At 37.4% G+C, this 27706-nt stretch overlaps 1 pseudogene; it reads left to right on the forward strand.

Annotated features, from left to right (window-relative positions):
• Positions 1–2630: 2630 nt before the first annotated feature.
• Positions 2631–24129, forward strand: LOC129549200 (dnaJ homolog subfamily A member 1 pseudogene; annotated as a pseudogene).
• Positions 24130–27706: the final 3577 nt, after the last annotated feature.

Raw genomic sequence — 27706 nt, forward strand, 5'->3', positions numbered from 1 at the left:
TGGAATTTGCCTGTTCACACACTTCGCTTATTTTTCTGATAGACTCGATGTATGTAATATTCACTTGTAAAAGTTCTTTTTATATTAAAAGCATTAATCGTTTGTCATATTTTAGAAGATCATCTCATTTAACACGCATGTATTTCTGCAAAATGGTTCACACCGAGGCAGGAAGTAGATGCCCCCACCCGCCAGAGGGTAAAGCAATTGGCAATTCATTCTTTGTGGACTGATACTCCTAGACAAGAATAGCAGGACAACTGAGAGAGGAGGCTGGGCTCTGCCTGGATAAGAGATGAAAGACCTTGTATTTCTCATTCTTAAAGCCAAGATACCTTCCTGACTACACATTCACAGAAAGCCTTCTTAGAGGTCAAATATGGAGGGAGTGCTATCCCATAGTAAGTGATGCCAACTACGCAAAGTCCTCTTTGGCAAAACTAATCTCGGCTAAGAGATGCATGTGCACACGTAAGAAGATACAGAGATAAACCAAATATGGACTTAGAACAAGGCAACCAAGATGACTGACCAAAGGAAACCTGGAAGAAATGCCCCATAGAAATGACTCTCAAGACTGCAACTCTGAGTTTGTGGGAGTTATCTATCCATAGGCATAGTACTCTTTTCCTCCTAATAAATACTTTACTTGTTTCACTACTTCCCATCTTTGTGGGAAATCTATTTTGCAAAACCAAAGGGCCAGGCCCTTGTCACTGACCACTGGTCTAGTGGCTATGGTTTGGTGCTCTCATTGCCATGACCCCACTTAATCTCTGGCCAGGAATGGAAACCTTGCTTCCCAAGCCGCTGCAGGCTGAGGCCACCCAACTTCAACATGTCCCCACACGTCATCAATGTGGGTCTGGGCCTCGTACCATCCTCTGCTGCTGCTAAGTTGCTGCAGTCGTGTCCGACTCTGTGATCCCATAAACAGCAGCCCACCAGGCTCCTCTGTCCCTAGGATTCTCCAGGCAAGAATACTGGAGTGGGTTACCATTCCCTTCTCCAATGCATGCATGCATGCTAAGTCACTTCAGTCATGTATGACTCTGTGTGACCCCATGGACAGCAGCCCACCAGGCTCCTCTATCCAAGGGGTTCTCTAGGCAAGAAGACCAGAGTGGGTTGCCATTTCCTTCTCCTGATACCATCCACAGAAAGACTGAAAACTTAGATGACTCTGCTATGAAGATTTGGGGATGCAAGCCCTAGGAAAGACTAGCATTCCTGTGTTAGGAGTGGTGTTCTGAATGATGTGGTGGTCTGAATGATTAAGATGTGGGTTTAGAACAGAATTGCCAAAAAACTAAATAAGCTGATTCTTCTAGAATATGGATGTAGCTCACCATTGTGCTTTGAAGGACGCTTCGATCTTTTAAAGCAGCCATGAGTCTCTCTGTTTAAGATAGATCTTCCAAACAAAATATGTTCCCTGGGGTACAACTGTGTTTTAAGGGAGAAAAAATAATTGGTGGCCAAATATATTTTGAAGTGTTTTTGTAAAGTGCTTTTATTGAAGGATTTTGCAGGCACTTTTAAATGCTAATGTTCATTATGAAGCTCTAAGTAAAACTTGAATGTGTAGAATTTCCAAAATTATTGAACTACAGTCCTTTGAGATTTATTTTTCAAAGTATATCAACACAGATAGTATTCATAAAATAAAAGTTTTATAAATGCTTGCTTAAGGAAATATCTATACACTCCATTGTAAATGAATAGCTTTCCTGGGATATTTGCCTTAGCACTGCCATCTTATCACCACAGTCATTCAAACAACAGCAAAATGTATACAAAATTACTAGGGGACCATTTGAGAAGATTCATAAACTCTAAGTTGAGTTGGAAGAACCTTAATGTCGTTAGAAGTTGCAGAGTCATTGTGTGTGTGTGTGTGTGTGTGTGTATTTACACCCTGTATCTCCATGAAGGTTACAAAAAAGAATCCTCTTAACTTAAATAATATACAAAGGGATAGGTACACAGAGATGAGAACTTATTTTACTGAGAAACCTTTAGTAAATATATAGAGCTAAAACAAAACATAATGTTTAAAATATTTTTAGCATTTTTGCCTATACTTATGATGGATTTTAACTTCAATTAAAAACATTAGATCTTTTCTTTAAACAAATTTATTTGCTACTATTTTTCAGGATTTACCCTGAATTCACTTAATTTTAAAATTTAGTTTTAATTTTGCCCATTTTAATTTATGAAGAAAGGTAAAATGATAAGGGACTAGTACATGATTAAGATAATTCTCATAAATAACCTCTAATGACATGACTTGTTCATTGTCCATTTAAGTAGCAGGAACTATTGATAAAATGTAAATAAATCACGGAAAGTATTCACTCTGGGTTCCTAAACTTGCCATTCTACCTGTAGCTCTCAATAATTACTGGTTGCTTCATTCTCTAGCACATAGGAGCACTTCTAAAAAGCAGGATTATGCATTGCCTATTAAAGTCATTGCCAGCATCTCAGAAACTGAAGTAAATGCGTTCACAAGTAGCATTTCCAGTGAATAATGCTGAAATCAGACTTTTTTTTTTTCCATTGAAAGTGCCTCAAGTAGTTGGCTCCTTTCCCATTGGCTACTTTGTAACTGTGAATATGACAACATGACGGTGATTCACAGATGCCAAAATATGACGAGCAGAGCAAATCTGTGTTCCAGATATGATAAGGTGAGAAAGACGGAACTCTCGGCCCCAGGTGATTTCCACGAAGACACCGGCATATAGTGGGGCTCACTATCTGCCCCATGCAGCCGCCAACTTTAATAACCGGAGAAGGAGAGAAACGCATCTAAAAATGCAAATGGATGAAAAAATAAAACTGGGTTGCATAGTAACATCTTAAGCAGATTTGAGAGATGTATGTTTGGGAAGCCTAAGCTTCTGCCCTGGAAAATGCTTTTTGTGTATTCAACACATTTTGGGTTAGAACTGAGAAAAATACATCAAAATTATGAGTGGCTTAAAAAAAAATCCCTTCTTCAATCCACCAACCTTCTAAACAATGTGATATTTAACAAAGTTTGTTTCTGGTTTTTACCACAATATTTAGAAGCTTATTATAAGTCTGCATCTGCTCCATATATTAGGGCCTGTTGTTACATCACTGGAAAAGAAATACAAAGAAAAACAGCAAGTTGCATGTTTGAAAGACCAGGTATATGTTCATACATACCATTTCTTACTTATTCACTGCAGTAATCAACAAAAATAGAAGCACTGTTTTTATTCGTTGTACATATACATTTATGCACAATTCTATTCATATATTCTGATTCCTACCAAGTCTGATTGCAAACTAACCCATGTAAGTGCATAAATGGTCAGAATTTATACGTAAAATCAATGTTTCTCCCTGTCAAATCCAAGCTATGCTTTCATTACACATAATATAGATGAATATTGAAGTAGTTTTACCAGAATGATGAGAAAATTAGAGCTATTTTATGCTAAACCGCACCTAAACAAACAGTTCAAAATCTAATTTGTAAATAAGAAAAGGCAATGTTTGTTTTAATTCATCACATTGACATTATTTGATATATCCGTATACGTTACACAGCAGTAGTGTTTTTGAAAATTACATAGTACAGGAAAAATATGATTTTAGTGTAGATGCTTTCCTAATTGGTTTTCAAGAAATGTTCAATGTCAATTTTAATGTCAAGATATAAATACATTGAGAAGTTATTTAGAGATGGCGAGCTCTCTGAGATAAGAAGCCTTGTTTGTTTACCATAGTATTCTAAGCACTTAGCCATGTGCCAAACACACAGTATATGGTTAATAAGTATTTGTGGAATGATTTAATGAATACACAGAGAAGTGAAGTCAATTAAATAAATGAGGCCTGATCAAAATATTTCACAAAATAGCCAAACTTAGCAATTAATGTAAAATAAAACTAGTTCATGCCTAACTCTATAAATTAAAAATTGTATTTTTTAACAAGGAATTACTCAATATTTCTTCATAATTTTTTTCTCTTTTTTACTGGTGGCGTGTAATGGAATAAAGGACCATTTATTGCCTAGAAACCATACTTTCAAAAGGAGTTTCAAAAATACTTGAATTCTAAAATATCGTGCTGCTTACTCACAGCAACTCTATGAAAAAAGGCTTGTTAAGCACTAGATTGCACCTCTTCTTTCAGCCAATCTGATATCCAGAATCAACGCAAGGACTACAGTAAGATGTTCAGTTAAACACTCACCCACACAGGCTTCACGTGCTTACTATAATCTAAGCACACATCAGCTTCTCTACATGTATAACCCCACTGAAGTCAGCATTAGTATTATTCCCATTATACAGACAAGAAAACATAGGCTCAGACAGGTGAGGAACTTATCCAAGGTCATCTACTGAGGCACAGGGCATAAAACAAACAGGCAGAAAAAATACCTAATTTCTCAGCTAGACAGAAGAATCATTATAGAGGATATTAGGAGTCAGGAGAAGAAATTTAGAGAGACTAAAAGAATATGCCCCAAAATATAAAGAATGGGAGCACTCAATAGTTTTAATGTGAAACACAAATTTTTTAAAGCTACTGGATTAACCTATACAGAGGAGACTCAGGTTCAATCCCTGGGTCAGGAAGATCCCCTGGGGAAGGGAATGGCAACCCATTCTAGAATTTTTTTTTTTCTTTCATTCCAGCATTCTTGCCGTGAGATTTCCACGGATAGAGGAACCTGGCGGGGTACAATTCATGGGGTAGGAAAGAATCGGACATGACTGAGCAACTAACAGTTATCGATATAGATTATAGTGAAAAGCCCAAGACATTCAAGGTAACATTTGAATATAAAATGGAACCAGGTCAGTACGAAGCTCCAAGAGGTGTTTTTTTTTTTTTCTCTTAATTTCAAGTATTGGTTGTTACGATGATCTATACCACCTCATAAGATATGGACTTTTACCATTAATAGAATATATTTTATAATTTAATATAGCAAAGGCCTATCATTAATGTATAAAACTATTAATATTTAACATCCCAATATAAGTTATTATGCCAAAATGGCCCAGAGGGGAAAAAAAGAAAATCCAACTGTGGAATGAAATCTGTGTCCAAAATAACTCTTAAGGAGAGCTTCTCATTTGACTGGATTTGTAACATAACTACTTTGCAACTAAATAGATGGACTTCTCTCTCTCCTTTCTGCGTTCATTTTTCTCTTTCTCTCCATTCCTCTCTCTTTTCTTTCATCTCCTATTACACCCTTTACTCTTGAAAGCAAATATTCCTTAAAGGAATCTACAAAGAATGCTTGAAATATGTAAAAGTGTGAACTGCTTAATATTAAAAACTGCTCCAAAGGGAAACGCCTACTAAATGCAACCTTCGGCTCCTGCTGCTGCTGCTGCTAAGTCACTTTAGTCGTGTCCGACTCTGTGTGACCCCATAGACGGAAGCCCACCAGGCTCCCCTGTCCCTGGGATTCTCCAGTCAAGAACACTGGAGTGGCTTGCCATTGCCTTCTCCGACCTTCGGCTCCTACTATGTTATAAAATCTAGTATTAAAATCCTCACCATGAGTCAATGCATAGAGAGGATGACGAGTATGCCATGTAAGGGAAATAATCAGGTACATATACATGAACTATGCAAAAAAGATCTTAATGACCCGGATAACCACAACGGTGAGATCACTCACCTAGAGACAGACATCCTGGAGTGTGAAGTCAAGTGGGTATTAGGAAGCATCACTACGAAAAAGCTAGTGAACTTGATGGAATTCCACCTGAGGTATTTCAAATCCTAAAAGATAATGCTGTTAAAGTGTGGCCCTCAGTATGCCAACAAATTTGGAAAATTCAGCAGTGCCCAAAGGACCAAAAAAGGTCAGTTTTCATTCCAATCCCAAAGAAGGGCAATGTCAAAGAATGTTCAAAGTATCACAAAATTACACTCATTTCACATGCTAGCAAGGTAACGCTCAAAATTTTTCAAGCTAGGCTTCAACAGTATGTGAATCGAGAACTTTCAGATGTTCAAGCTGGATTTAGAAAAGGCAGAGGAACCAGAGATCAAATTGCCAACATCCGTTGGATCATCAAAAAACCAAGAGATTCCAGAAAAATATCTACTTCTGCTTAATTGACTATACCAAAGCCTTTGACTGCGTGGATCATAACAAACTGTGGAAAATTCTTCAAGAGATGCAAATACCAGACCACCTTACCTGTCTCCTGAGAAACCTGTATGCAGGCCAGGAAGCAAAAATTAGAAACAGACATGTTATAATGGACTGGTTCCAAATTGGGAAAGGAGTATGTCAAGGCTGCATATTGTTACTCTGCTTATTTAACTTATATGTAGAGTACATCATGGGAAATGCCAGGCTGGATGAAGAACAAACTGGAATCAAGATTGCTGGGAGAAATATCAATAACCTCAGATATGCAGATGACACCACCCTTATGACAGAAAGTGAAGAGGAACTAAAGAGCCTCTTGATTAAGGTGAAAGAGGAGAGTGAAAAAGCTGTTTAAAACTCAGCATTCAAAAACAAAGATCATGTCATCCAGTCCCATCACTTCATGGCAAATAGATGGGGAAACAATGGAAACAGTGACAGACTTTATTATCCTGGGCTCCAAAATCACTGTGGATGGTGACTGCAGCCATGAAATTAAAAGAAACTTGCTCCTTGGAAGAAAAGTTATGACAAACTTTGCATATTAAAAAGCAGAGACACTACTTTTTTGACAAAGGTCCATATAGTCAAATCTACGGTTTTTCTAGTAGTCATGTATGGATATGAGAGTTGGACCATAAAGAAGGCTGAGAGCCTAAGAATTGATGCTTTCTAAATGTGGTGTTGGAAAAGACTCTAGAGAGTTCCTTGGACAGCAAGGAGATCAAACCAGTCAATCCTAAAGGAAATCATACCTGAATATTCATTTGAAGGACTGATGCTAAAGCTGAAACTCCAATATTTTGGCCATGTGATGCAAAGAGCTGACTCCTGAGGAAAGAACCTGACTCTGGGATAGATTGATGGCAGAAGGAGAAGAAGATGAGATGGTTGGACAGCATCACCGAGTCAATGGACATGAGTTTGAGCAAACTCCAGGAGATGGTGAAAGGCAGGGAAACCTGGTGTGCTGCAGTCCACAGGGTCACAAAAAGTAGGACACGACTCAACAACAATATACTGGAATTGGACTAGAGGATCCTTCCTTGCCAGTTTAAGAATTTTCTACTTTTATCAAACAGCAGGAAACCACCAAAGGTTCTGGAGCAGGGTGACACGGTCAGTGTTATGTGCTTGAAAAGAAAAGTCAGACAGTGTTTGGATTCTTCAGGAAAGGGGAAAAACAAAAGAAAACAAAAAAACCTAGGAGCTGGGAAGTTATTTAGGATGTTGTGCACAAAATAGTACATGTGTCTATAATTACTGATCAAAATTAGACTTACTATGTTTATATTGTTTTGCAAATTAATCATTCAAAAATCTTGACTAACAACCCAGACTCTGATATTAGGCATTAATTATGCTTCATATGTCATATGACTATATGAATTAAACAAGATGTCTTAAGGAGTAATAATGTTGAAACATATTTAGAACAAAAATATGCCTTAAAGGTTAAGAGAAAGAGAGAAAGGGAGAGAGGCTGTCAGAATCCTGTGAAAACTTGCCTACTGCACTGAAAAATTACCCTCTAGTGAATTGCCTTCAGGCTGCATTTTCAGAAATTATATTCTAGTAGTGGTCAATTTTTCAACCCGAAGGGTGATATTTTTCTCCATAAATTTGATTCCCAGTCAATACTTTTTTATACATAACATGATCTAGGTATTTCACAGTTAAAAACAAGCAAGGTTAAAATGTCTCATAAATACACAGTATCGTTAAACACCGGCCACGTAAGGAGAGCGCTGGCATCCCACTGCCGACACTAAGGGTGTTATTAGGATACTTGTCACTCTTTCTTCTCAGACAATTTCAATAAATAAGCAGTGAAACTCATTATGTACATTTCCCACTGTCAGAAGCTGCCATTCTTACCCCTATCCAAACAGGAGATGTGCTAGTTATTTCTGTAAGGGATGGACAAATTTTTAATATGCCAAAACATGCTGCCATTACAGTGATGTTAGTTCCACAAGTAGTTAATGAAGATAATGACATAAATGATTAAGCTTAGATGGTAAAGAATCTGCCTGCAATGACGGATCCCCAGGTTCAGCCCCTGGATTGGGAAGATTCCTTGGAGAACGGAATGGCAACCCACGCCAATACTCTCGCCTGAAGAATTCCATGGACAGAGGAACCTGGTGGGGTACAGTCCATGGGGTTCCAAGGATTTGGACACAACTGAGCGACTTCGTTTGAAATACGTGTAGATTTCTTGTGATTATAGCCTCAAGGTTTAATAGACCTGTACACTCTTTTCTGCCCCTATATGACAGTTCATAAAGCTCCAGCTAGATTCTGGCACAGTGCTCTGCAGCCTCAGGGTGCAGGGAGAGTATCTGAAAAGATGAGACAACCCAATTTGCACCAGTGGTCCAGGTTCATCTCTCTCCTCCAACTCATCTCTCTCCTCCAATTTGCACCAGTGGTCCAGGTTCATCTCTCTCCTCCAACTCAGTCTGTCCTCCTTTTGACTGACTCCATCACTGCTCCTCTGCTCCAGGAGACTTCATGCCCAATGCTTCATTTTTATCCAATTTTTTTTTTATTCACAACTTAGTACAAAACATTTAACTTGTTGGTATTGCTTTGAAGGCAAACTTTTGCTCACTACTGAACTCATTCTTATCCCCTATGGACCAAGTCTTCCTTAGCACAATTTACCACCGCTGGACTCACCAGTAATGTCTAGAAACTTTGACTTGCTTGTGACTCTGCTGCTTCTAACATGACCTAATTGAAAAGCATCGTGTTTTGAGTCCTCCTCTGCAGTTTCTCTTTTGAATCTTCTCTCTCTTTTTTTTCCATTTTAACAGTGAAATTCTTTACCCCAAACATCTGTGAGAGGCTTCCAGCTATTCTCTTGGACTCTAGTCTTTCCTTTCCAATCCACCCTTTGCGGCCACAACATTAATCCTCAGAGACCACAATTTTTCAAGAATGCCCTGCTCAGGAATGTAACATAACTGCTTTTGTCCCTGCTTAGTTGTCTCAGACATCCATAAAGAGTCTTACCTGAGAGAAGGGAGCTGCGTGGCTCTCTGGGGCTAAATGTACTACAAACTATGATTTATATTTATGATTAACATTGTATTTGGAGTCAGAAGAGACAAATAATATTAGAGGGTATTCTCTAATCAATCTGTTGATTGCTCCGGTTAAAAGTATGTTCCCAGTTAAAATTTATTCCACTTAGATCCACCTAATACATTATGCCACTTGGAAATGATCATCAGAGATGGAAAATCTTCCACTTTTATTTTCATGGAGGGACAAATATTTGGGTGAATGGTAGAAAAATTATTGTCCATTTTCTCTCTCTTGAGCTGGATTAGTTTTCAAATAGGATCTAAATGTTGATTTGTTTGTAATCTCAATGAATTATTTTCAACTAACACTGAAAGCAACCTCAAACCAATACAACATTACAATTCAAATTTTAAAAAGTGAAGAAAATATTATTTTGAATTTTTTCAAGAACTTTTGCTTTGTGATATCACACATCATGCATTCTCTGGAAAACTCACTGTTCAATAGTGGATGAAGAAGGTAAGTCAGGTTTTAGCATTGTTTTGGTTTGCGGTTTTGAGCTTAAGAATACCCTAAAAGGAGACTGAAGAAGCCTGCAGGTACCCCTGAGCACACACTGAGTAGTGATGCTTTATGGGAGCACATTCAAGTAGGTGACTCTTTGGAATGCAATAGAAGAGAGCATAAGTCTCAGGGCTTTGAACATTAAACGCTACTGCCAATTTATTATTTCAATACATATCCAATTCTGTATTCTCCATGGTCTGGGGAAGTGATATTGTTTACCTTGGGAAGAAAAGATAGTTTTCTACCCATTAGAACAAGAAATCTTCTCTTCCTAACAACTACTGTGCCATTCTGGAAAGTCAACTTTGCCTTGCTTCTCTCGTTCATGGAACCAGCTCTGAAAGCACAAAGTTTAAAACTAAATGGAGGAAAATCAGATTTGTATTCACCTAGTTTTCCAGGAAACACTCTCAGGATATATAAGTTCACAATAAACATGAAGGAAGAAAAGAAAAACAAAACCTTGCCATAAAGTATGTTGTTCAGATATTTGGCTGCTGCTGCTAAGTCACTTCAGTCGTGTCCGACTCTGTGCGACCCCACAGACAGAAGCCCACCAGGCTTCCCCCGTCCCTGGGATTCTCCAGGCAAGAACACTGGAGTGGGTTGCCATTTCCTTCTCCAATGTGTGAAAGTGAAAAGTGAAAGTGAAGTCGCTCAGTCGTGTCCGACCCTTAGCGACCCCACGGACTGCAGCCTCCCAGGCTCCTCCATCCATGGGATTTTCTAGGCAAGGATATTTGGCTAACAGTGTTGTAACTACTTTCCACTTTAACTGATGATACAAAGCAAAATAGACTAAAAATATTTTAATCAGAAAATAAATTGTTCCAGAGAATTGTTTCCAAATTACATGAAAAAAGTAGAGTTTCTCTTCTTCAATAACTTGTCTATCAAACTCAGGATGAAGTTGCTCACAAGTCAACATCCTTTTCCATTAAATTAGAGTACCACAGTTTTCCAGGAAACAATGAAATCATTTTTTACTTTTTAAACTCTAAAGATAGAGAATGTCACTAAACTAAAATTTATTTACAAAGAAAAGGACATGAACTCTCTAGTGTTAAACACATCTGATCAGTGAGTTAATGGAAGACAAAGCACCACAGCCTAATATAATTATGTCCCATTTGTCTTTGTGTTTAAAGCTCCAAAAAAAGATTTAGCACAGAAGTAGAAAAGATGCTAATGAATGACCTTTCGTGATTACCACGTGCCAGACACCTTATATACACTGGACAATTTGTTCCTCAAAACAACTCCTGGTGGGAGTTACTGACCTCGTTATGTGTGTGTATGCTCAGTTGTATCTGACTCTGCAACCCATGGACTGAGCCTGCCAGGCTCCTCTGTCTGTGGATTTCCCAGGCAGGAATACTGGAGTGGGCTGCCATTTCCTCCTCCAGGGGGGTCATTCAGACCCAGGGACTGAACCCACGTGTCCTGCATTGGCAGGTGGATTCTTTACCACTGTGCCACCTGGGAAGCCCTCATTGCACAGACACACTAACTGAGGCAGAGAAGTTGAGTGATTTGTCCAAAGTCTCAGAAATTTTAAGTCTGGAATCAGGGTTTGAACCCAGGCAGCATTTGACTTGAGACCTATTGTCTATCACCACACCATATTTCCATACTCAGAAAAGAGTGAATACGTAAATGAGAGAATACGTTCATGTCATTTTTATTGAAATGTTAATGTAAACTTGTTTTCTCTGTATACAGGAAACAGTTGATTCATTAGCAGAACAGCAATTAAAATGGGCCAATAAGCCAACAATGGAAATTCTAAAGGCATCCTCAGTTCAGTTCAGTTCAGTCGCTCAGTCGTGTCCGACTCTCCGCAACCCCATGAATCACAGCACGCCAGGCCTCCCTGTCCATCACCAACTCCCGGAGTACACTCAAACTCATGTCCACAGAGTCGGTGATGCCATCCAGCCATCTCATTCTCCATCGTCCCCTTCTCCTCCCACCCCCAACCTTTCCCAGCATCACAGTCTTTTCCAGTGAGTCAACTCGTCACATGAGGTGGCCAAAGTATTGCAGTTTCAGCTTTAGCATCAGTCCCTCCAATGAACATCCAGGGTTGATCTCCTTTAGAATGGACTGGTTGGATCTCCTTGTAGTATAAGGGACTCTCAAGAGTCTTCTCCAACACCACAGTTCAAAAGCATCAATTCTTCGGCGATCAGCCTTCTTCACAGTCCAACTCTCACATCCATACATGACCACGGGAAAAACCATTGCCTTGACTAGACGGACCTTGCTTGGCAAAGTAATGTCTCTGCTTTTTAATATACTATCAAGGTTGGTCATAACTTTCCTTCCAAGGAGCAAGCGTCTTTTAATTTCATGGCTGCAATCAGCATCCTAACCATTGGCTAACTACATGAATCAAAAACCAGGAAACCACGCTACATTCCTAGCCCCACCAAAGAGCCACCGGCTTGTTCTTCTTCTCTATTCCAGTCTCTAAGAAGAGCAACTACTTAAAAATACTCTCACTGGATTCCTGGGAGACTTTTGAGACATGCTCCTACCACTTCACCTCCCAGTCCCAATCCACTTACCTGCCACGTCCTCAGTTCTACCTGCTAAACAGCTGTCAGCACACCATCCCTGCCTTGATTTCAACTCAGGACCCCAGCATCACACTTCTTACTACCCACGCACTCTTAGCTGGTATTCTCCTCCCCATTCTGGCTACTCGCTCCGACATTGCCATCACCAGAGATGATCATCCCAAATTACAAATCTGACGATGGCCCGCCCTGACTCTCAAATGGAATCTTGATACATCCCATTTTCACAGAACAAGATCAAAACTATGTATCAAGATACACAATGCCAAGTGCCATCTGTTCCAGCTCATGCCTTTTCCGTTTTTATCGGCTTCCTCTCTTCTCCTTGATTAGTTTGGAAAAGGAAAATGTATACCCCATGAATCCTCTTTTTTATATGCCTGGGATTTTTGCCACCCAGCTCCTCTATTTAGCTCCCACTCGCTTTCCACAGCACATCTCCGTCAGAAGCTTCCTCTACTCTTTCTATCCCACAGCCTTTGTGCCTCTCCTAGGCATGGAACAACAGACTGGTTCCAAATAGGAAAAGGAGTACGTCAAAGTTGTATATTGTCACCCTGCTTATTTAACTTATATGCAGAGTACATCATGAGGAACGCTGGGCTGGAAGAAGCACAAGCTGGAATCAAGATTGCTGGAAGAATTATCAATAACCTCAGATATGCAGATGACACCACCCTTATGGCAGAAAGTGAAGAGGAACTAAAGAGCCTCTTGATGAAAGTGAAAGAGGAGAGTTCAAAGGTTGGCTTGAAGCTCAACATTCAGAAAACAAAGATCATGGCATCTGGTCCCATCACTTCATGGGAAATAGATGGGGAAACAGTGGAAACAGTGTCAGACTTTATTTTTTTCAGCTCCATAATCACTGCAGATGGTAACTGTAGCCATGAAACTAAAAGACGCTTGCTCCTTGGAAGAAAAGCTATGACCAACCTAGACAGCATATTATTAATGTGAGAGTTGGACTATAAAGAAAGCTGAGCACGAAAGAATTGATGCTTTTGAACTGTTGTGTTGGAGAAGACTCTTGAGAGTCCCTTGGACTGCAAGGAGATCCAACCAGTCCATCTTAAAGGAGATCAGTCCCGAATGTTCATTGGAAGGACTGTTGCTGAAGCGGAAACTCCAATACTTTGGCCACGTGATGCAAGAACTGACTCATTGGAAAAGACCCTGATGCTGGGAAAATCTGCAGGCAGGAGGAGAAGGGGATGACAGAGGATGAAATGGTTGGATGGCATTACTGACACGATGGACATGAGTTTGAGTAGACTCTGGGAGTTGGTGATGGACAGGGAAGCCTGGCGTGCTGCAGTCCATGGGGTCACAAAGAGTCATACATGACTGAGCAAGTGAACTGAAGTGACTCTTAACTTTGAATTCTCAAAGAAGTGTCAATAATAACTATTTTTAAAAATTCAGGTTATAAGTTTAATATTGAATAAATTAAACAAATTACCTTTAAACAATAGTTCAACTGTAATGAGCTGAAAATAATCAAGTAGAATCTCATTTCTAAATTCAAATGAAATTGTTGGAATTGATGATTTTTTTTAATGTAATGCCCTCTGCTCCCTTAAAAACATTCTGAAAGAATTTATTCATCAATTCATCTCAAAAGAAAAAAGGTTTTCATATTGTTTAAACGTTTGATACAGCATCTATAAATATATTTCAAAATGTGACTGACAGTGTTAAAGGAGTTGCAATTTTCCAAAATTCCTCAAAAACCAGTGCAGTGTTTTGATCACTGGTTCTAGAGTTAGCCTTTTCTGGGTTTAAATTTAGCTCCATTTAAATTTTAGCTTTCTTACTATGCAGCTTGGGGGAAGATTACTTAACCTTGTTGAGAGTCTTTTTTTTTTTTTCCAGCTATAAAGTAGGGTCAACCATAATCTCTACCTCATAGGTTGCTCTGATATTGGTATAAGATAAGACATGAGCAGAATGAGATGCATTGCTTGTCATAGTAAGGTTCTATAAGTAATTCCATTTGTTGGTTTGTTATCATTTTTATTATAAGCTTATTATTTAAGTTGACACTCTGAGAACACATTCTACCGAGTTTCACCTGTTTCATAGCCCACAAGTAGCTGGCAGTACTCCAGGGCTGCAGCATGATCAGCTATGTCTTAAGAGGCATGGGAGTATCTAGGGCATCTGGCTCTTCAAACCCAGCTGGGCTATCTCATATCCTGGTGTCCAAATTTCCAAAGTCAGTACGAAACTCACAGGGGATTCATGGAGAAGACAGAGCTGACATTGAATAAACTGTGCTTTATGATTCCACAAGCTCACAAGTTACTGTCTTCCTCAAGAAGGTAAACTCTGGATTTAACAATAACAGCTTTTGCCTCAATTACTCTATCAAGGCTTCTCGAGATGAGATCTGTACTTAACACCAGAGTTGGAACACATGGCTAGCACTGTCTTCACAAAGAATGAGTTGATTTCTTTGGGGGATAAGGATATGCAAACAGTCTGGATAAAGGCCAAAATAGGCTAACAATGAGGATGGCAAGCCAGGTACACTGCAATTATGATCACACATGACTCCTGATTCCCAATAACAGGTATCAGCGCCAAAGACAAGGATTGAAAGAAAACCAGAAAGACAGAAGGTGTTTTGTTACTCTGTTACTCTTGGTACATACCCTTTTGTCCAGATCACAGTCCTCCTATTAGACTGTGTAACTATTTTATCAACACTTAATTGTAAATTCCATAAAGCCACGTTTCACGCCACATGCTGCTATGTGAGGACTGACAGAATTTGCCCAAGGAAGATGAGTCAATCAATTACTAACAAAATGTCCACACTCAAAGCCAACTTAAAATATAATACTAAATTCAGATGGCTTAGATATTAGCCATCGAGCAAGGTACATTAATCTTGCCAATTGGAAAGCCACAATAGGTAAAGCTATTTAAATAATAGAAGATTGTCATAATTTATATTTCATATTTAAATAAGAAGAATAAGAGTTAAAAGTAATGTCTGGAGTAACCACTTGTCTGCAGTATTTAATCAGAGTAGGGGAAACAATCTCTTGAATGGATGTGCAAGTGACTGCCTCTCCAAGGTGCCATTCAAGATATTCAAAGGGATAGGATTAGGTTAAGTATGGAATGACAGAGGCAAGATAGAAATTCACTTGCAGGTAACTCACTTGCAGCTGAGGAGCACATATATAAAAAACCAGGTGCATCAAAACCCCAGTGTCATTGTTTCCTTCTTTTTGGTAGCATCAATTGATTAAATGTCTCTAGAGAAGAAATGAGAGGAATAAAATCTGTGAAAAGAATGTAACAAGGTCTGTAAAATCCCTCCAGACTAACTGGGTTTATAATCTAAAGTAGATTAACAAGGTCGACACTCAGTGGAGGTTTCAATTAGGCAAGATCAATTATAACAACTGCACAGCTTCCACAACTTAAGGGGGGCAAAACGATATTATACCTAAGTTATATGTAACTAAAATTAATTTACCTTTCATGGCAAGACTGTCAGAGACAGTAAAATCTGACAACAGTATTTTAGCATCTTAAGACATCATAGACGCTATTTTAATGAATGTACTTGAGTTCCAAATAGAACTTATCCATATAAAAATATAGAGCTAAATTGTAAGTAATTTTTTTTTTCAATTCAAAACAGCTAGATAAAGGAACTGGCCAGTTGTTTTGCTTGGTTAATCATCAATTTTATGCTTTGTGAAAGGAATTCATGGGAATTACATCCCTTTCAAAGGCAGAAAATTGTTTCACTTTATTCCTTATTCTCTATAAATCACAATCCCTAAAAACAGAGGTTTCTCCCATTCTTAGAAAAATCTAAAGAATATATTCAGTCACATGTGAATCTTTTAAAAAAATTGATCCTCTATATCCAATTGCATTTCAAGGAGCTATTCAAGATTTATACCAATTTTCTAGAAAAGACTCCATCTCCTAAAAATAAAGAAGGAAGCAAGTAAGGGAAGGAGAGAGTTAAGGGGAAGGAATTAAAAAGAAAGAAAAATAGGAAAACTATGAAAGTTAATATTTTAAAGCAGAATTTTAATTAATATGTCTTCTATAGGAGAAACTGACAAATAGAAGTAAATTAGTTGAAGAACAGGTAATTCATAGAAAATCTAGATAAATTTTAAGATTTTTCTAAATTTTCTTTTAAAACAAAGATCTCTAATACCTATTTTATTGAGCTAAATCAATCATGTCTGACTCTTTGCCACCCATGAACTGTGGTCTACCAGGTTCCTCTGTCCATGGATTCTCCAGGCAAGAATACTGGAGTGGGTAGCTGTTCCCTTCTCCAGGGGCTCTCCCCAAACCAGATATGGAACCCAAGTCTCCTGCATTGCAGGCAGATTCTTTACCATCTGAGTCACCAGGGCAGCCCAAGAATACTGGAGTGGGTAGCCTATCCCATCTCCAGGGGATCTTCCCAATCCAGGGATTAAACCAGGGCCTCCTGCACTGTAGGCAGATTCTTTACCAGCTGGGAAGCCCATGTTTATATCAGCTAAAGTTTTACATAACGTAGTACTTGGGATGTTGGATTTCTACCCTTAACATTTAAGAGCACACTTAACGGTTCTTCCTTCCCATACAAATCTCAAATATGACATTTAAATGGGTAAATGTACAGAAAGAAGCTTATGCTCTCTTAAAGCAAAAACTGAAAAAAACTATTCACTGAATATTGCTTTGAATTTTGTGAACATATGTAGATTGTTATGTCTCTTTTGACAGTGAGATTATAAAATCCAATGATTCTCAAGTCACTCTAGACATACTATTTAAATACTTAATAATGTGGACTCGTTTATTTCTAACTACAATGATGGTGACCCAGAATAAAATATATAATGTATATTGCAACCTAATGCATACACATCCCATAAAAGTTTTATGAAACAATACATACCCTTGCCAAGTGTAAAGTATAATATTTTTAATTCTACATTTTCTATTTTAGTTCAGTCAAAGCTATTCATTTTTATAAAAGTGTTTTTAAAAAATGAAAAAAGTCTTTTACAACTCCATTAAAGATATGTGAACTCAGTGGGGTCTAAGGTCCATTTATAAAGGCTATGTGTTCTCTTTGTAAATGGAAATCTCTGGAAAAGCCACATTTAAGATTCAGAAGATGAATTAAAGGCTGATTCCAAATGCAACCTTCAGGCACTGTGCAACAGAGAAATCTTGATTATAAATGAAACAGGAATTTAAAAGAGCTTTAAGAGAATCTGATAAGCATTTCTCTAGCGTTTACTTTGTGACAAGCACTGAACTAAGTGCTCTGTGGATCCTGTTTCTCTTCCTTCTTCTGCCAGTTCTTCATGAGGTCCCAACGTATGGGTAGAGAATCTGAGGTACAGAGTGTTTAGTGTCCAAAGAGCTGTCTGTTTATCAGCGGAGGCTAAGTTTGCAAATAGATTATTAGCAACAAGAAATGCTGAGTGATGTATACTGAGGACTCAGTTGCAAAGAACATTTTGCTAGTGCTTAGGAAATCTAGACACCCTCCAGGACAGAAGTATAGGGAGGATAGTATCATTCTGGGGCTTACCAGGTGATGCAAGGGATAAAGAACCCTATTCTTTATTCAATGCAGGATTGAACCAACGCAGGTTCAATCCCTGGGACAGGAAGATTCCCCTGGAGGGGGGCATAGCAACCTACTTCAGTATTCTTCCATGCAGAAACCCACAGACAGAGAAGCCTGACAGGCTACAGTCCATGGGGTTGCAAAGAGTGGGACACGACTAAAGTGATTTTGCACGCATGCACAGTATCGTTCTAGATTAATCTGGCATAAAGCAGGGACTCATGGAGTCAGGTATGTGACATCAGTCTTATTACTAAGGAAATATGGTGTCAACAACAACGGCAGTAAGAATGGTTAATGTCTCCCACTGGTTTCAAAGGTTGGCCTGGAGGTCAGAAGATTTGTAGATAAAACAGTAAAGCATTGGCATGAAAACAGACGCATAGGTCAATAGAACAGAACAAGAGACCAGAAATAAATGCACACATATGTGGTCAATTGATAACAAAGGAGCCAAGAATATATAATGAGGAAAGGACAGGCTCTTCAATAATTGGCACTGAGATAACTGGACAGCCACATGCAAAAGAATTAATATGGACCACTATACATACACAGGAGTTAACTTAAAATGGACCTGAGACTTGAATTTACATTCAAGTACCATCCCTGAATCCAAAGAACTCCAAAAAGAAGACATAAGAAGTAACCTCTTTGACATTGGTCTTGGTGATTTCTTTTTAATCTAGCATAAAAAGCAAAACAAGTACAAGTTCAAACTAAAATGCTTCTGCACAGCAAAAGGAACAAAATGAAAAGTCAATCTACTGAATAAGAGAAATTATTTTCAAATTGTATATCTGAGAAGGAGTTAATATCCAAAATAGACAAAGAACTCACACATATCAGTGTAGGGGGAAAAAAATCCAATTAAAAAATAGGCAGAACTGAAAGACATTTTTCCAAAGACAACACACAGATGGTCAACAGGCACAAGAAAAGATGCTCAGCATCACTATCAAAGAAATGTAAATCAAGACTATAATGAGGTATCATCTCCTACCTCTTAGAACAATTTATATTGAATCCCAGGGATGGGGGAGCTGGTGGGCTTCCGTCTATGGGGTCGCACAGAGTCAGACACGACTGAAGTGACTTAGCAGCAGCAGCAGCGGGCAAAAGGTGAGTGCTGGTGAGAATGTTCAGAAAAAGAAGCCCTTGTGAACTGTTAGTGGGAATGTAAACTAGTGTAGCCACTATGGAAACCAGTATAGCAGTTCCCCAAGAAAATAAAAGGCAAAGAATTTTTGTAACTAAGTATGGTAACAGATTGTTAAATTACCTAGACATATTTACAATGTATACCAATATCTAATCATGTTGTACACCCCAAACTAATATATGTCAGTTATACCCCAATTGGAAAACATGCTACTCCATGCCCTTCGGCACATTTTTACCTCTAATTCTTCACTTGTAAAGGGGTATAATGCAAATTAATTTATCATCAGGGATTGTCATGAGAATATGTAAAGCATCCAGTGAGTAACTCTGTATGCAGGAAAACCATTATAAATGGTTACAATCTTTTTAATTTTATTCTCATTCTTGTCAATTCTATAATTTGTGATTTTTCCTTCTCCCCAAGCCTGAAATTAAATTGTGAAATGAAACTAAATCTATAGGGAGAAGGTTAAATGGCCCAGCTTTAATGTAAAAAGATGGGAAGAGACTAGATTCAAGTATTCATACTCTGCGATGACTAACCTGAATTTCTCAGTTGAGAAGATTTACATTTTTTGATTTCACATCAAGTATTTGTGTCCATCTGCTTCTGAGTATGTTATTAAATATGCTTGACAAGAAAGAAGGGTAAGGACGATGTGATTGCCACTTTCCAAGGAGAGGGGGGAAAAGGACAAAAATAATCTACTTAAATCTGTCAGGTTAATAGTATTTTATTATGTAAAGCTTCAGTTTATCTCTTAAAAAAAAAAAATTAACAAAATACTCCTTAGGGCATATTTCCCAGAGAAACCTAAGAGCTTGGTATTGATGTCAGGAAGGGAGCAGTCAACTTTGTATTTAGTAAATAATTTTGATTTCTTGCCTATTTTGACAGTCCTTCAAAAGTTTTATCCTTCGATTAGAGCCATATAAGTGAAAATGCAAGAGAAATAAGAAAACATTGAAATAAAATTACTTCATTTTATTTCTTTGCCAGTGAACTGAAGATATGATTAAGAAATATGCCTACGTCCCTTCCTAAGCAGAAAAGTGACAGTAAAAACAAATAACTAAGGGAAAAAAATCAATAAATTTGAAAATATAATTAAATATTTTGTAAGCAATAATTATGAAATGAAAGTCAAGTGACAGTTTTGGAAAATTATTTGCAACAAGTAAGCTAACTGGGTTAATAATATCTTCTAGATACAAATTCTGAGAAATAAAAATGTTAACACCAAAACAAAACTGGACAAAGAACGAGAGTAGACAATAAGCAAAGAGATAAAAGGCTAAGAGTTTGACCTCACTCGGCCGCCAACAAATTAAAAAGTGAACAAGCAAGTTACCATTATTACAAAAATGACTCTTTTTTTTCAGTTTTATTTATTTTTTTGAACTGCCTATAAGTCTGAAGTAAGTATACAGAGACATAGATGTCCATATACTACTATGGATGTTTTGAAAGTGAAAAATAAAATCTTTGTAAAAGCTGTTACCTGTAAATGGGAATTGAAGACAGACTGAATACCAAAATCACTAAAATTGAGTGCAAGTCATCTAGACTAGAACATGGCAAGCACATGTCACTGATTTCCATTCATACCCCTTTTGTTTGTACTAACATTGCGTTCTGCTGCTAGAGACCATGCATGGTGAAAATTTCCAACTCAGTAAGTACCAAAGGAAGAGAGAGCAAAGATGGTCTATTCATTCCAAACTGCTGCTGCTGCTGCTGAGTCACTTCAGTCGTGTCCGACTCTGTGCGACCCCATAGACGGAAGCCCACCAGGCTCCCCCGTCCCTGGGATTCTCCAGGCAAGAACACTGGAGTGGGTTGCCATTTCCTTCTCCAATGTGTGAAAGTGAAAAGTGAAAGTGAAGTCGCTCAGTCATGTCTGACCCTTAGCGACCCCACGGACTGCAGCCTACCAGGCTCCTCCATCCATGGGATTTTCCAGGCAAGAGTACTGGAGTGGCTTGCCATTGCCTTCTCTGATTCATTCCAAACTAGAGGTCCTAAAATCAAGGTATCCTTAGCTTAGATATGTTCACCCAGCTTGCAGTTCCTGCAGAAGCTTCTAACTTCCTTTTCTATTTTGTTCAAAGAGCCAAGGATGAAGGTTTGGAAGGCTACTTATGTAGAAAGAAAGAGAATCCTATTTTTCCACAGAAGACATTAGGAAATCTTTAATCCTTAAGGACAGACTATACCTGATGGACCTAACAATGGCATGAAAACCAGGCTTACTTCTGAACCACAAAGGGCTTTTTTTAAGGGAAATCCTTTAACGGTAGCTTCTTTGTCCTGTATTGGTCTCCCTCTAAGATTTTACTAAGTAAAGTGAATTTTAAAAATTCAGAGATAACATGATCAAACTTGATATTATAATGAAAAACAGCAAAATTATCAAAGCTGCTAACCAATTGGCAAATTAATTAAAAAAAAAAAAAAAACTTCAGAAAACGAACCTATTCTACAGATATGGTGACCAACGTCTTTGCTGGCCTGGCGATTTCCCAGACTTCCCACTGAAATCCCTGCCTCTCAGGAAGTCACTCTATTCCAGGCAAACCATGATAGTTGGTTACCTTATGACTTGAATCTTAATATAGATTTATTTTCCATTTAGAAAATAATAACCTACCTTTAGACATGAGAGGCTATTTTTTCTTAGTCACTTTAGTCCTGTCCCACACTTTGCAACCCCATGGACGTCAGTACGCCAGGCTCCCTGTCCTTCAGTATTTCCTGGAGTTTGCTCAAACTCAAATCAAGTCTATGATGCCATCCAACCATCTCATCCTCTGTCGCCCCTTCTCCTCCTGCCATCAGTCATCCCCAGCATCCAGGTCTTTTCCAGTGAGTCCCCTCTTTGTGTCAGGAGGCCAAAATATTGTAGATCAGCTTTACCAAGCTTTCCTATTTACCAAATAGTATATAATGAAGTGCTTCTCGAAGGGTAAATGGAAATTCTCTATTCCTAACACCAAGGTAGGTGAGGTTCTTGATTAACGAATATCTCATTTAACCAATACGTTCACCAGGTCTCTGAGGGAAAGAAGCCATTCAATACACATCTAAAATGAGGGAAAAAAAAAAAAAAACTTGAGCTAGAGTATTCCATCTCTTATGGGATTTATTCAGAATCCAACTCTCAACCCAAATAATTCTGGACCTGGCATATTGTTCAAGAATATCTCTATGGTCTTATTTTTTTTCTATATATTTATTTAATAATGTATTGAGACATGTAAATGCATTAAGAGCTAACTGGCACATAAAACATAATAGAGCTCATGGTTGTTCCTGATCAAGTATTCTGATACTTTATCAGCATTTCCAGGATCTTTAAAAAACTATAAAATATTTCTTGGCATACTAAACTATACAGGGACAAAAACTCCTCCCCGCTTGGAGTTCTAAGAAGGGAGTTACTGTAGATTTATGTCGTGTGACATCAATGTAATTTCATTTGAATATTTCTTGATCAATTAAATTTCTTAGTTTATGTATTAAAACATCTGATGTGACTCTATTGACTGAATATATCAAGCTAGTTAAAATAGCTCTATGTAAAATATATGCAAATTAATTATAAATATGGGAAAATGCACAAACTTTAAACTACTAAGAAGTGTGAAGTAAGGACAGATTTTTAATTAAATGGGGGATAAGTAGGCCAGCTTAACTTTGTCAAATGGAAATACATTTTTGTCAAATTTGTAAAAGTTCAACTTTTTCTCCAGATATTTTAGTAACATTCAAATGCACAGATATTTGGATTCACCATGTAGACAAAACATCCTACTGATTGCTAAAATTGATTAAATTTATTCCTCTCTTTCAGATGACAACACTATGTGGGCAGACTGATTTTCAACAGTTTGTCTAATGACAATCTTGTAAATGAAAGAACTTTTCTGGAACAGATTTTTCTCAAAAGGCGATGCTTCCATCTTGCTTCCACCTTCTTGGGAATCTTCAGGTGCTGAAAGTGATGTTCTTTTTTATGTTGTCTAACTGAAAGAAAGGATTAAGAGGCTGATACAGAACAGTTTTCCCTGACTAGCTATCTACAAATTTGAGAAGATTTTGCCATGATTTGTTTCTGAAACAAAGAGTAGTAAGATTAAGATTATGGATTATAGGTTTGTTTTTTTTTAACTATTTAGTGACAATTTCCTGATTGTTGAGCATAGATGTGAAAGGTACTGTTTACTGTCACTCCCTTACATTTATCCCTAATTTATTTCCAGACTGGACTTCATCGTGACACTAATGTTAAATGAGAATTTTAGTATTTTCAGAAGAAAATTCCAGAATCTCATATTAACAAAAGCATGAAAGATGGCCAGAATTTAACATTCCATGGTGAGGAAGATCAAGAACCAGTATTGGAGAAAGAGGATATTATCATTGCTTTAGATCAGAAGGACCATGTTTTTACTTAAGGAGGAGAATACCATCTCTTGTGCATGAACTTGCAGCTGACTGAAGTTTTGTGTGGCTTCCAAAAGGCAATCTACTCTTGACAACCAAACTATAGTCATCACTTCTCATCCAGGTCAGATTGTCAAGCATAAAGACATCCGTGTGTGCTAAATGAAGGCATGGTGATTTATCACAGACTGCATGAAAAGGGCTGCCTAATCACCAAATTGAGGTTAAACTTTCCCAAGAATGGCTTTCTCTCCCCTGATAAACTCTCTTTGCTAGAAAAACTCCTGAGAAGAAGGAAGTAGAAGAGATCAATGAAACGAACCAAGTAAAACTAGCGGACTTTAATTCAGATCAGGAAAGACGGTGCCATTCAATGGAGAAGCATATGAGGATGATGACCATTCTTGAGGTGGTGCTCAGTGTCAGACTTCTTACCAGGGCCAGGAATGAAACTCACTGCTGGCATTTTATTTTTAATAGTAACGGAATGAAGGACTATATCATCATACTTTCACTACTTGCTATTATTTTACTATTCATATAAGCAGTGTTTTAAAAGTTAAATGAAGAGTATACTTGCATATAAAAGTTTAAAAACACCTCAAAATATTGGATATTTCAAAATACTCAATGGATTGGCCTTAAATGCAAAAAAAAAAAAAAAAAAAGTAGAATATTCTATTCTACCAACATAATTAACATTATGTTCTCATACTTCTCAGCATAAGATATGGGTCCACCTCAAAATAGGGGAAAATATCTTAACTATTCATTGGAAAGACTACTGCTGAAGCTCCAATACTTTGGCTGCCTGATGCAAAGAGCCAGTTCATTGGAAAACACCCTGATGCTGAGAAAAAGACTGAAGGTAGGAGGAGAAGAGGGCAGCAGAGAATGAGATGGTTAGATAGCACCACTGACTCAATGAACATGAATTTGAACAAACTCCAGGATATAATGGAAGACAGAGGAGCCTGGCCTACTGCAGTCAATCCATAGGGTCACAAAGAGACAGACATGACCTAGCGACTGAACAATAACAACATTGTAAAATACACAAAACTTCAAGATATTATTTATCATTTTAATTGTATTATAAATAACTTTTTGTTATGAAGACAGAGTAACTTTCTTCCGAAAAACATTGAGTTGCATTAAAATGCTTTTTACACAAAAACTGTACGTTTTAGAACTAGGTAAATGAAGGAGATTATGAATTAGTCATTTGCTCCATTTTCACCGGTACCATTTCACTCCCTCTCTTTCTAATTCCACTGTTGTTCATTTATAGAAATCACTCTTTATTATGAGTTCCTGTGATATTAGGAAGCTCCCTCCTTGTTTTGATTGCACATATTTTGGAAGCAAGTCATGCCTTCACTTGAATCCAGCTTCTTTATACATTGTTTTATAGCTGGATCAAATTGTTATTTAAACCCCATGTTGGATCAGCAACATAATCTGCTGGGAAACACCATACTGGGAGAACAAAGCATTAATATTTATTGAAAAATTTGTAGACAGTGGCCTCAGTTATATATCTTTGACTATTTCTGAGGTACAAAATATGTTTTACTGATGAGAAAACAAGAACTCTGAGATGAGAGATATTTAGGAACTTGTTCAAAGACACAGTGTCAGGGTTGATATGCAAACTGTGATCTATCTGGATTTCAAAAGTCTTTATTATTTTCATTGTATCTCACTAATCTTAATTCTAGGAGGTTCAAGTAGCAAACTGAGATGACAAAAGTTTCTTAATCCTTTAGACTGAGATGGAAGATACTGGAAATTCTTGCCCAGTGTGAATGCTTCATGACCCTGTAAAACTCCAGATTACCATGATTTCCACCCTTGGTCTTTTTCTAATAACTAATGTGATCTTGAAGAATTCATTTCATCCTTTGCAAACTTAGTTATACATATACAAAATTTAAAGAAAACTCTTCAAACATGAGACTAGCATTACATCTGTGACATATTATTTTATCCTTATTCTAATTCCAAAGTAGAATTTTAGTGAAAATGTTAATTGCATTATTTTTCATATTTTTCTATCTCTGAGTACAAAGAGTTATAATTGTTGTCATTTATTGTTTGAGTGTCCTATTAATTTGATTCAAAATAATATAAAATTTTAAGTTATTCAAATAAATGTCAAATTGACTATGTATATGTATATTTAATATTGAGAGTCACATATCCACAAATGAAGATCAAGACTCATGAGACAGGCTCAAATAACTGCCAGAGTTTAATTCAGAGTTTTATAAAGCCACAATCTTCACGTAATGTGCCCACCCTAAACAATGAATAGCTAATTTATAAAATCAATACGTGCTAAGCCCACAAATTAAATCACATTACTTATCATGAAATTAAAACTAATACAGTAACTGTCATTACCCATACCTCTCTATTAGAAGCAAACAGAAAATGCTACTGGACATGGCTAGTACACTCAGGACACAATAACAGTTGAGATTTACAAAAATAAATAAATATATTCCAATGTTTTCCGTGACTAATTTCTCTGTGTAATTATCATTTGTATTTTGAATTTAAATTTTCAGATTATATGGATGTCTCTGAGTAAAATTTCATAAAAGTTTATATTACTTCTCCTGATGTAGTTACTTATTGTAACAATTTGGTAAATCAAACAGAAAGAACATACAGGTAAACAGAAGTTATTTAGCTGGGTGGAGGGCTCACAACTATTCAACATATTATTATATTCAATTATTCTGCTACTCAGTATATTATTAAAAATGGAAATATTTTTCACAGAACTAGAACAAATAATTTCATAATTTGTATGGAGATACAAAAGACTGAATAGTCAACGCAATCTTGAGAAAGAAGAATGGAACTTGAAGAATCGACCTGCCTGACTTCAGACTATACTACAAAGTTAGTCATCAAGACAGTATGGTACTGGCACAAAGACAGAAATATAGATCAATGGAACAAAATTGAAAGCCCAGAGATAAATCCATGTACCTATGGACACCTTATCTTTGACAAAGGAGGCAAAAATATACAATGGAGAAAAGATAATCTCTTTAACAAGTGGTGTTGGGAAAACTGGTCAACCACCTGTAAAAGAATGAAACTAGAATGCTTTAAAACACCATACACAAAACTAAACTCAAAATGGATTAAAGATCTAAATGTAAGACCAGAAACTTATATAAAACTCCTAGAGGAAAACACAGACAAAATACTTTATGACATAAATCACAGCAGGATCCTCTATGACCCACCTCCCTGAGTAATGGAAATAGAAGGAAAAATAAACAAATGGGACCTAATTAAACTTAAAAGCTTTTGCACAATGAAGGAAACTATAAGCAAGGTGAAAAGACAGCCTTCACAATGGGAGAAAATAATAACTAATGAAGCAACTGATAAAGAATTAATCTCAAAAATATACAAGCAGCTCCTGCAGCTCAATAGCAGAAAAATAAACGACCTGATCAAAGATGTGCCGAAGAACTAAACAGACATTTCTCCAAAGAAGACATACAGATAGCTAACAAACACATGAAAAGATGCTCAACATCACTCATTATCAGAGAAATGCAAATCAAAACCACAGTGAAGTACCATTTCACGCCAATCAGAATGGCTGCTATCCAAAAGTCTACAAGCAATAAATGCTGGAGAGGGTGTGGAGAGAAGGGAACCCTCTTACACTGTTGGTGGGAATGCAAACTAGTACAGCCACTATGGAGAACAGTGTGGAGATTCCTCAAAAAACTGGAAATAGAACTGCCATATGACCCAGCAATCCCACTGCTGGGCATACACACCAAGGAAACCAGAAATGAAAGAGACACGTGTACCCCAGTGTTCATTGCAGCACTGTTTACAATAGCCAGGACATGGAAGCAACCTAGATGTCCATCAGCTGACAAATGGATAAAAAGGATGTGGTACATATACACAATGGAATATTAGTCAGCTATTAAAAAGAGCACACTTGAATCAGTTCTAATGAGGTGGATAAAACTGAAACCTATTATACAGAGTGAAGTAAGTCAGAAAGAAAAACACCAATGCAGTATATTAATGCATATATATGGAATTTAGAAGGATTGTAACAATGACCCTATATG

Source organism: Moschus berezovskii, chromosome 26 (assembly GCF_049115385.1).
Source record: "Moschus berezovskii isolate FMDL1 chromosome 26, NW_MosBer_1.0, whole genome shotgun sequence".
NCBI lineage: Eukaryota > Metazoa > Chordata > Mammalia > Artiodactyla > Moschidae > Moschus > Moschus berezovskii.